The sequence below is a fragment of the Eretmochelys imbricata genome, chromosome 14 (assembly GCF_965152235.1).
Source record: "Eretmochelys imbricata isolate rEreImb1 chromosome 14, rEreImb1.hap1, whole genome shotgun sequence".
In the NCBI taxonomy this organism is placed as follows: Eukaryota; Metazoa; Chordata; order Testudines; family Cheloniidae; genus Eretmochelys; species Eretmochelys imbricata.
The window spans coordinates 46,312,083-46,323,707 of record NC_135585.1 but is presented as its reverse complement, the minus strand read 5'-3'; the positions used below and the strand labels follow the sequence as shown (position 1 = coordinate 46,323,707).

General features: G+C 48.5%; 1 protein-coding gene across 1 annotated transcript in view; it reads left to right on the top strand.

Annotated features, from left to right (window-relative positions):
- LOC144275259 (E3 ubiquitin-protein ligase TRIM39-like) overlaps positions 1-11,625 on the top strand; it is a 412,642-nt gene that overhangs the window by 249,761 nt on the left and 151,256 nt on the right. The gene's annotated exons all lie outside the window — the stretch shown is intronic.

Below are 11,625 nucleotides of genomic sequence, written 5' to 3'. Positions count from 1 at the left end.
ATATATTTAAATTAACTCATACAAGATTATATAATAATATTCTTTGAGGTTCTGTCAGCATTAATTCACATTGTAGCTGCATATAATCGGTAATCAAGATTTGACCCTTCCTTGCTTTTTCTCACAAAACATGGTCCCCAACCTCAAATGCTGTATTCTTAGATACCAGGGGTCGGCAACCTTTCAGAAGTGGTGTGCCGAGTCTTCATTTAGTCACTCTAATGTAAAGTTTTGCGTGCCAGTCATACATTTTAATGTTTTTAGGAGGTCTCTTTCTATAAGTCAATAATATATAACTAAACTATTGTTGTTTGTAAAGTAAATAAGGTTTTTAAATGTTTAAGAAGCTTCATTTACAATTAAATTAAAATGCAGAGCCCCCCCGGCCCTTGGCCAGGACCCAGGCAGTGTGAGTGCCACTGAAAATCAGCTTGCATGCCGCCTTTGGCACATGTGCCATAGGTTGCCTACCCCTGCGAAATACAAAAATGTCTTCTACAATCTCATTTTTTTGGTTTATTTTTCTTTAGAAATATTATTTGCAGGGAATGTCCTGTCAGTGTCCACTGTTGATTTCAGAGTACTGCCAGGCTTTCCATGTTCTTGGTTCTAAGGACACAACAAATGCAGTTTGATACAGAAATAGAGAAGGGGTTGTATTCCTTTACTGAATCATCACAAATTAACTTAATTGTAGTAAAGATCCTGGCACTTAATGACACATAACATGACATTTGGTGAAGTTTTATTGGGAGACCTTTCTTCTCGGCCATAAATCAGTCGAAAGGGTGCTATTTTTGTTGTCATGTGAGGTTTAGAGTACAAAGAAAAGAAAGTTGCTCCAGGAAATTCATCACAAATCCTCTGGGTTCTGTCCACCACCTTCTGGAATGCTCTGTAAAAATAGTGACCGATTGGTCCAATTTCTTGATATTAGTGATTGAACCTAATTTCTTGAAGAGCTGGCTGAGGAGAGTATGAGCGGAGACACGTCACATGGCATTGCTAGGACTACTTTTTGTTTTAAACGTGACGCGTTATGAACATTTTCAATGTCATCATTCAGTTTTGAAGATTTATTCACAATATGCCATCCATGGCAGAGTGCCCTAAACTTATGTTGATTATTTGAAAATAAATACCCTAACATTGTCTTGTGATGGATTCATTTGTGTTTTTATCAAGTCTGCTGCTGTCTAGGTGGCATGGTCTGCTGAAGCTCTGTGTCACCCGGCCATGATTGTGTAATTGACCATATAGTGAAAATAACACCAAATATAAACTGTTACCTCGCTATTCAATTCAGAACCTAGATCTGCCAGTATCTGCTCTGGACAGCCATGTTAATATATAATTTCACATGTCTTCTGTCATATATATAAAGGGAAGGGTAAAGCCCTTTAAAATCCCACCTGGCCAGAGGAAAAATCCTCTGAGCTGTAAAGGGTTAAGAAGCTAAAGGTAACCTCGCTGGCACTTGACCAAAATGACCAATGAGGAGACAAGATACTTTCAAAAGCTGGGAGGAGGGAGAAAAACAAAGGGTCTGTGTCTGTCTGTATGATGCTTTTGCCGGGGACAGAACAGGAATGGAGTCTTAGAACTTAGTAAGTAATCTAGCTAGGTATGTGTTAGATTATGATTTCTTTAAATGGCTGAGAAAATAGCTGTGCTGAATAGAATGAATATTCCTGTCCGTGTGCCTTTTTTGTAACTTAAGGTTTTGCCTAGAGGGATTCTCTATGTTTTGAATCTAATTACCCTGTAAGGTATTTACCATTCTGATTTTACAGAGGTGATTCTTTTTTACTTCTATTGAAAATCTTCTTGTAAGGAAACTGAATGCTTTTTCATTGCTTTAAGATCCAAGGGTTTGGGTCTGTGGTCACCTTTGCAAATTGGTGAGGATTTTTACCAAACCTTCCCCAGGAAGTGGGGTGCAAGGGTTGGGAGGATTTTGGGGGGAAAGATGTGTCCAAACTACGTTTTCTCAGGAACCCAGATAAAGTTTGGTGGTGGCAGTGGAAGTCCAAGGGTAAAATAGTTTGTGCCTTGGGGAAGTTTTAACCTAAGCTGGTAAAAGTAAGCTTAGGAGGTTTTCATGCAGGTCCCCACATCTGTACCCTAGAGTTCAGAGTGGGGAAGGAACCTTGACATCTTCTTCTCCACCTCATGTGCTTTCATAGTTCTAAGTGGAAATTCTTCTACCTATTTTGAAAAATCATCTGTAGCCGTCAGTGCATACTGGTATAGTTTCTGGGATACTGGATAGAGCCCGATTAAATCTTCTCTCAGCAATTCCCAGGTTTTAACAACCTATGTGCAACAACACAGGCTGGAGTTTTCATTTGGATCTTTCCTATGACATTTTTATTATAATCTCATCTATAGTAAGCAAAGTAAACATTATAATGTGGTTTCTGTAATAGCTGATGTCTCCACACAGTCAGAATCTAACTTTTGGTGTTTTTCAGAAGTAAATAAATACAGGACAAATTTCTGCAACTGAGAACTTGCATAAACACACCTTGGAGGGTCGGCGAGTTATATGGGCCCGTGGTGCTCATGCTCCAGCAATATTCCGGGCCCGGGAGCCAGGGTCCACCAATGTTTGGGGCTGGGTCTCTGCCCTGGTCCCACCTGCTGTCCCCATGGGCCTCCCCTGGAGCGCCCCCGGCCCCGCCAGCTGCTCCGCGCAGTGCTCCCTCACCGGCCACTGCTGGCTACAACACAGGGACCGGCGCGGGCGGCAGGCTGAGGTGGCCGCTGCACCTGCGGAGGGGGGAGAGGAGGAGGTGCACATGTGATGGCAGCCCCCAGCCCCCCGGCACCTGCTGGAAGACGACTCCAACTCCGAGGAGGCTTCCTGGAGTCTGGACCTGAGCAGCTGGGGTATGGGTCGGTGTTGGACTTGTGCCCCTGCCCGCAGTCACCTCTCCTGCCCCACACTTGGCAAGGAGATACACCATCACCCACCCCCAGTGATGCTATGGTGAGGGGCAGCAGCAGGGGAAGAGGTGCACACGTGACAGCAGCCCCCCGCCCCCGCCTTTTGTAACCTACCACAAGGGAGGCAAGGGGCTTCCTGGACCTGAGCAGCTGGGTTTTGGGTGAGTGTCGTGACACCCTGCCCTCCCCCCCCTGCCCCCGCAGTTACCTCTCCTTCCCCAGGCTGGGCAAGGGGCAGCCCCATCCCCCACTGGACAACGACGAAAAGTGTTTGCTGCCTCCTGAAGAACATCGCAGAAGAAGGGGCGACATTTTGTTTTAATTTTAGAAAGTCTTTGCTTTTGAGGGCTATTGATCCAAGAGTGTTGGGTTGTTTCCTTTTTCCAAAGAGTATGAATAAAGTTGATATTCTTAGTTAAATACATTTTTCTTATGATGGTGATATTGTGGAATAGAGGGAAACTGTTAAACGCTTCCTGTTTCCAGTCCACTTTTACATTATTTTTAAAAATATATATCGGCTTACAAGGCAGGTGTGAATGCCCCACTAGGCTCCTGTCTGCATCTTTAGGAGCCTAAATAACTTTTCAAATGTGGCACAGAGACTAAGGGGCAGATTTCAGAAGGTCTTTAGACACCTAAAGATGTAGCTTGGCATCTAGTGGGATTGTCAAAAGCACTTAGGTTCCTAACTCCCATTGGAAGCGAGGTGCCCAGGCACCTTTGAAAATTCCCCCAGAACAACTCGGCCAGCTCACCACAGGCTGCTTCCCCCACACAGGGTCCCACTTGGGCACTTACAATTTTTGGCCTTAACTTTTTTTTTATTATTGTGTCAAATTCAGAAAATTGCAGCGGGATTTCAGAATGTTCTAGGGGAGGAGACCTAAGTCCCCTCATTTTAAAGCCTCCCCCACAGCCTCCCGGAGAAGCCCAGTGGGGTCGGCTCCAGGCCTGGCTTGGGGGGATTCCCAGATCCCGTCAGGACCAATAACTGCATGGTCTGACTCCCAAAGACAAGCCGAGCCCAGGATCCCAGTGAGTGCGATGGGGCCAGTGAGCAACAGGGAATGTCCCGGCATTTACTGCCCGAGGGACTCATTGTCCATGGCGAGGAGTGAAACAGCCACAGGGGCCAAGAGTGAGAGCGCCAGGCCCTGCTGTATGGGCTGCTTCGTGCTGCCAACTTAGCTGTGTCAGGGAAACTGGTCCCAGCGCGATGGAGGGAGGGGTGGGGACGGGGAGTGGGGAGAGCTGGGGAAGGGCAGTCGGTAGCTGGGCCAGGGGAATGGGAGGGAGAGCCCAGTCCCAGGGTTGTGTGAGCGAGGGGCCCAGAATGGGGAAATGGGACCTGGGAGCCCAGGAAGCTCTTCAACCCTCTCCCCACCTCAGCCTCTCACCTCGCCTATACCCCACCCTATATTCTTTTATCTTTGCACCTGCCTCCATGCCTGGACGCCCACCCTGACCTATTGCCCTGGGCCTGCAGACTTCTCCTTCCATACACCCATTCGTGAGCCCCTGAGCCCAGCCCCGCTTGGGAGTACCCAGGGCAGGGACCGTACAACATGCCCAGGGCATTGAGGGGGCTACAGAAATAATATGGAATAATAATAACACCAGTAATTCTTCAGGCAAAGCAAAGGCATAAATAAAAGGCAAGAGACCAAGACCAGGTGGGGCAGGAGCCGGGGGAGGACAGAAAGGCTGAAAGCAGAGCTGGGGAAATAATGTGCAGAATGTGATGTGTCCAGTGAGCTCAGTTTCTGTTCCTGTTTGTCAGCTGCCCACACACTGATCACAATTTTCTCACATTTATTTGTTCAAATACATTTGTCAAATACATTGATTTCTGTGGAGTCAGTTATGATTGGACACACAGGTCACATGGGATTGTTTCTGTTTCTTGATTGGCTGAATTTAACTCTTAGAAACAGGTTTTTGGTGCAAATATTTGTGATTAATGCTTTGGTGGGGTTCCTTGCATGCTGAAAGTTATACACATACTTTAGGACCTTGTTGCGTCAGGGCCTAAATGTTCAGACATTGCTTCCCAGGAATATTTTATAACTTTTAGTAGAAATCCTTTGTTTGCATGGACAGTCCTGCCAGCAAGCGCCGTCGATGGAATATGCATGGGATGAATGCAGAAGGGGCAGGAGCTAAAGGGAATTCATGGGGACTCAGGCACCTAACTCACGCAGACACTTTTGAAAATCCCACTAGGCTCCAGTCTGCATCTTTAGGAGCCTAAATAGCTTTGCAAATCTGGCACAGAGACTAAGGGGCAAAGTTTGGAATGTCCGTAGTCACCTAAAGATGTAGTTGGCATCTAGTGGGATTTTCAAAAGCACCTAGGTGCCTAACTCCCATTGGAAGCTAAGTGCCCAGGCATCTTTGAAAATTCCACTAGGCGCCTATCTGCATCTTTAGACAGCAAAACACCTTGGAAACTCTGGGCCTAAGTGATTTGCCTAAGGCCACACAGGGAGTCTGTAGCAGAGCAGGGAATTATGCACCTTACCCTGGAACTCCCTTCAGAGCCGCACCTGAAGCATCTCAGATCCCCTGAGCTCGGTCAGCACAGGCAGCGGGGTGTTTAATGACTGTTCCCCTGTCAGTGTGTTCTGGGGCACACTAGCTCAGCGTCGCTGGTGCCCTGACTCAGGGCCCGTCTGTCAGATAATAGTTCAATGATGTGCAATAAAAAAGGAGACTTTGACCTCAGAGGCTCCCCTCTGCAGCTCAATAAACTGTTACCCTTTGTACCCCCTGCTCGCCACCTGCACCTTTCTGCTGCTGTTACCAAAGGTCGACATCTCAGCAGGATCATAAACGATGAGGGAGGGGAGGTTTCAGAGTGGTAGCCATGTTAGTCTGTAACAACAAAAACAACGAGGAGTCCTTCTGGCACCTTAGAGGCTAACAAATTTATTTGAGCATAAGCTTTCGTGGGCTAGAACCCACTTCATCAGATGCACGGAGTGAAAAATAGAGGAGCAGGTATAAATATATGAAAAGATGGGAGTTGCCCGCCAAGTGTGAGGTCAGTCTAACGAGACAATTCAACTAACAGTAGGATACAAAGGGAGGAAACATCACTTTTGTAGTGTTAATGAGAGTGACCCATTTCAAACAGTTAACAAGAAAGTGTGAGTAACAGTAAGGGGAAATTAATATAGGGCAAATTAGGTTTAGGTTTTGTAATGACCCAACCAGCCCTAATTCAGTCTTTATTCAGGGCTAATGTGATGGTGTCCAGTTGCAAATTAATTCCAGTTCTGCAGTTTCACGTTGGAATCTGTTTTGGAAGTTTTTTTGTTGAAGAATTGCCACTTTTAGGTCTGTTTTTGAGTGACCAGGGAGATTGAAGTGTTCTCCTACTGGTTTTTGAATATTATAATTCCTGATGTCAGATTTGTGTCTATTTATTCTTTTGTGTAGAGGCTGTCCGGTTTGACCAATGTACATGGCTGAGGGGCATTGCTGACACATGATGGCATATATGACATTGGTAGATGTGCAGGTGAACAAGCCCTTGATGGTGTGGCTGCTGTGGTTAGGTCCTATAATGGTGTTCCTTGAATAGATATGTGGACAGAGTTGGCACCGGGATTTGTTGCAGGGTTTGGTTCCTGGGTTAGTGTTTTTGTTGTGTGGTGTGTAGTTGCTGGTGAGTATTTGCTTTAGGCTGCGGGGGCTGTCTGTAAGACAGGACTGGCCTGTCTCCCAAAGTCTGTGAGAGTGAGGGATCGTCCTTCAGGATAGGTTGCAGATCATTGATGATGTGCTGGAGAGCTTTTAGTTGGGGGCTGTAGGTGATGGCTAGTGGCGTTCTGTTACTTTCTTTGTTGGGCCTGTCTTGTAGTAGGTGATTTCTTGGTACCCTTCTGGCTCTGTCAATCTGATTCTTCGCTTCAGCAGTGAGTATTGTAGTTTTAAGAATGCTTGACAGAGATCCTGTAGGTGTTTGTCTCTGTCTGAGGGACTGGAGAAAATGCGGTTGTATCTTAGAGCTTGGCTGTAGAAAATGGACTGTGTGATTTGGTCTGGATGAAAGCTGGAGGCATGTAGGAAAGTATAGCAGTCAGTTGGGTGGTGTTTATGTGACCATCGCTTATTAACACTGTTGTGTCTAGGAAGTGGACCCCTTGTGTGGACTGGTACAGGCTGAGGTTGACGGTGGGGTGGAAATTGTTGAAATCCTGGTGGAATTCCTCAAGGGCCTCCTTCCCATGGGTCCAGATGATGAAGATGTCATCAATGTAGCACAAGTGGAGTAGGGGCGTTAGGGGACGAGAGCTGAGGAAGCGTTGTTCTAAGTCAGCCATAAAAATGTGGGCATACTGTGGGGCCATGCGGGTACCCATAGCAATCCCGCTGACTTGAAGGTATAAATTGTCCCCAAATCTGAAATAGTTGTGGGTGAGGACAAAGTCACAAAGTTCAGCCACCAGGTTTGCCGTGATAGTATCGGGGATGCTATTCCTGACGGCTTGTAGTCCATCTTTGTGTGGAATGTTGGTGTAGAGGGCTTCTACATCCATCGTGGCTGGGATGGTGTTTTCTGGAAGATTACTAATGGATTATAGTTTCCTCAGGAAGTCAGTGGTGTCTCGAAGATAGCTGGGAGTGTTGGTAGCATAGGGCCTGAGGAGAGAGTCTACAGAGCCAAACAATCCTGCTGTCAGGGTGCCAATGCCTGAGATGATGGGGCGTCCAGGATTCCCAGGATTATGGATTTTGGGTAGCAGATAGAATACCCCTGGTCGGGGCTCTAGGGGTGTGTCAGTGTAGATTTGTTCCTGTGCTTCTTTAGGGAGTTTTTTGAGCAGATAGTGTAGTTTCTTTTGGTAATCCTCAGTGGGGTCAGAGGGTAATGGCCTGTAGAATGTGGTGTCAGAGAGTTGTCTAGCAGCCTCTCGTTCATATGCTGAGCTATTCATGATGACGACAGCACCTCCTTTGTCAGCCTTTTTGATTATGATGTCAGAGTTGTTTCTGAGGCTGTGGATGGTGTTGTTTTAGGTACGGCTGAGGTTATGGGGCAAGTGATGCTGCTTTTCCACAACTTCAGTCCATGCACGTCGGCGGAAGCACTCTATGTAGAAGTCCAGTCTGTTGTTTCGACCTTCAGGAGGAGTCCACGCAGAATCCTTCTTTTCGTAGTGTTGGCAGGAAGCTTTCTGTTGGTTAGTGTGTGGTTAGAATCCCCTGGGAATGGTGGGTAGAGCTAGACATTAACTAGGGTGTCTTGATACCTGTTCCCCTTCGTTTTGAAATGCTATTTTTCTCCCTGTTCTCACTGGACTGAGCCTATTTTCTTGAAAAAAAAATAATGTGGCCAGATGAAAGAATAGCCGATAAAATCACATTGTTAGTTTCCCTCTGCTCCTTCCTCTTCAGTTACCTGGGGTGTGCCACATTCACCTGAAAGCTGCAGCCTGCGTCTTATCTGGCACCTGGCTTGGGCTGGGGTTTGCACTTCAGCCTTGGGAGCAGGAGAACTCGCAGGGCCTCTGCAGAGTCACTCGGAGCAGACCCAGGGCTGTTGTTACTTTCTGACATTTTCATTTTCAGCGGCAGGATGGCGGAAGCCCAGAGGAGATTTAACAGACAAGACAGAACTCTGTGAGCTCAGCTCAGTGTCTCCCTGTAACAATAACCCAGGGGGTCGCTAGGCCCCTAACGACGCACAGTGCACTCAGGGCCGGTGCAACCCTTAGGCGAACTAGGCGATCGCCCAGGGCGCCAAGATTTGGGGGCATCAAAAAGCGGGGCCCTCAATTTTTTTTTACATTTTAACTTGTCTTCTCTCCGAGGAGCAGGGGCGCTGCCTGGCCGCTGTGCAGCGCACGGAGCCGGGGGACGGACCGGCGGGGAGGGGCGGGGCGGGTCCAGCTTTCACTGCGGCGGGCGGGGCAGCACCGCGGGCAGTAGCAGATTTACCATGGCGCCAGCTAATGCGCCGGGCCCACACTCCGAAGGGGCCCCAGCGGCCGCTCTTCTCCGTCCCCTGCTCTCCCCTGCTGGGGCAGAAGCTTGGTGCTGCGGCTCCCGGGGCTCTGTCCTGCTTCAACAGGGCAGGCTGTGCCGGCCGCCAAGCTCCCCCGTCCCCTGCCTCTTCCCCAGCGTGCTGGGTTCCCGCCTCCCCCCTCACTCCCTCTCCCTCCCTGCCACCCATCCGCTGTTGCCTGCGAGAGGGAGAGGGAGGAAGCGGAGAAGAGGCAGGAGCGGGGCCTTGGGGAAAGGGGTGGAATTGGGACATATCCCCTCCAGCCCCCTGCCATGAGCCTCTCAGGGCAGGGGGCTGGGAGCATCCCCAAGACCCAAGCCCACACCCCCAGCCCTCTGCCCTGACTCCTCTACCCCCGAGTCCTCTGTCCTGACTCCTGCACCTCCCACACCTCCGAGCCCCAACCCCTGCACCCCCCACACACCCCCATGACCCCATCCCTGACTCATGCACCTCCTCACACACACCCAGCCCTCTGCCCTGACTCCTGCACCCCCCACACCCCATGCTCTGACTACTGAACCCCCCTCACACACACACAGCCCCCAGTCCTGACTCCTGCACCCCCCTCACACACACAGCCCCAAATCCTGACTCCTGCACCCCCACATATACTCAGCCCCCCCACCTCATGCCCTGACTCCTGCACATCCCTGCCACCACCCTGAGCACCAAATGGGACCTCCTGAACCCCGCCCCCCACATACCCACCTGCACCCCTTGCACCGAACGGGAGCTGCCCCAGGTAAGCACTCCACACACCAACCTCCAGCCCCAGCCCTGAGCCCCCTCCCTCATTCTAGCTTCTGGCCAGAACCTGCACCCCAACCCCCAGCCTGCTCCTGCACCCTAACTCCCTCCCAGACCCTGCACCCCCACCGTCAGCTCGGTGCAGAGAGAGACGAAGAGAATGGGCTAGAACCAGGAAGAAGGTAGGTACCAGCTCTATGTGGGCAGGGGTGAGGGAGGGATCCTGTTTACCCCCTCCCCAGCCCTGCTGCACTTGCAGTTTACTCCCAGCCCCTCCCTTGCTCCAAGGACCAACCCTAGCTCCCACCCCGCTGTGCTTTTGCTTCTGGCCCCTGCCTTGCTCCAATCAGCAGGGACTAATCCTCCCCCCATGACCCACTGTGCTCATCTTGCCCCTGGCCCCTGCCTCGCTCCAGCTGGGGACCAATCCTTCCCCCCCACCACGCCCAGCTGTCAGGGTGGATCAATGACTTTAAAAAAAACAATAAAAAAATTGGATTTTTTTAATTTAAATTGGATTTTTGAGGGAAAAAACTATCTAAAGATAGTTTTAATTAAGATACATTATATCATGGAATAGGGATTATAAATTCTAATTCTATAGTATGAGACAATATATAATTGTAATGTTTAAGAAAAGTTTTGTAAATGAGTTCTAATAGTTCATGGATTAGGGACCCAATCTGATGGGGTTCCAGGGGCTTCTGTATAGATTCTTTAAGTTAATTTTTCTATCTACCCAATGGGATTCAGTGCTCAGTCTGGAAGATACCATCAGAGATGCTTAGTTTTGCAGTTCTCAAACTGTGGATTTGTGTCTCCAGAGGTAACATGCTTGTTAACAGCAAACATGTTTTTAAATAAATAAATAATGTATAGCGGTGAAAAATAACAGACCTCAACTCTATTGTCCCTCTGCAAATTTGTGTACACAGGGTCAACCCCTTACCTCTCTTTAAAAGTGAAAAGTTTCAAAAAGTTCAATGAATAGAAGATTGTTGGGGGTGGAATAGATCTGGACAAGGAGAAGAAGTCTGGAGATAAATGTGAGAAGTGAGGGACATATGCTTTTTTGTTAAAATATAATGTTTGCTGTTGAAGAAAAAATACTTAACATTGTTGTTTTAGTTAAATAAAACAATTTAAATGTCTGTCTGGTGGTGTTCTCTTCCTAATACAGCCTGACAAGAAAATCCTCCAAATATTCATGATTAGCCTCTTGAATTGGAGATAGTTCACCTCCCAGTGACTTCATAAATATCTGCTTCAATTATCTTTGATAAATGAAATAACCAAACAATCATTCATTGTCTGATATAGCTGTAAAACTCATCTGAAAAGTTTTCAAAATAAATCATGGTTTACAAATGTATAGTGCGTGCCTTCTACAAATGAAACCTACATCTACCTCTGAGTTGTGAAGAATATGTATTAAGGTTATAACAACCAACAAGAATGCACTTTTATGTAGAAACCCATGATTAAATCAAGTCTTCCTAATTAGTGATTTAAGTCATGATTGAAATCAAATCCACCCTGCCCGCTGTGCTCTTGCCCCTGGCCTCTTCATTCCCCAGGGGGGCCCACAAAAAGTTAATCCGTCCCTGGGGGGAGCCAAGCCGGCCCCCTCTGGGGCAGGGAGCACTGGGCCCGGCCTGCTCTGGGGCAGAGCACAGTGCCCGCGGGCCCGCGAGGTATGCCAAGCTCGTCCACCTAAGGCGGGACTCTTCACGGAGCAGGGCCGTGGCGAGACCAGATGGGAGCTACAGGCAGGCGCTAGGGGGATGGAGCGGGACTCCTTGCCCAAAGCCTGAGGGTACCTGGGTACCTGCTGCTGCCTCCCCGTGTGCCCCCCGCAGCCTTCCCGCTGGTGCCCCAGCTCCCCATAGCGAGCAGCCTCGGAGACCCCT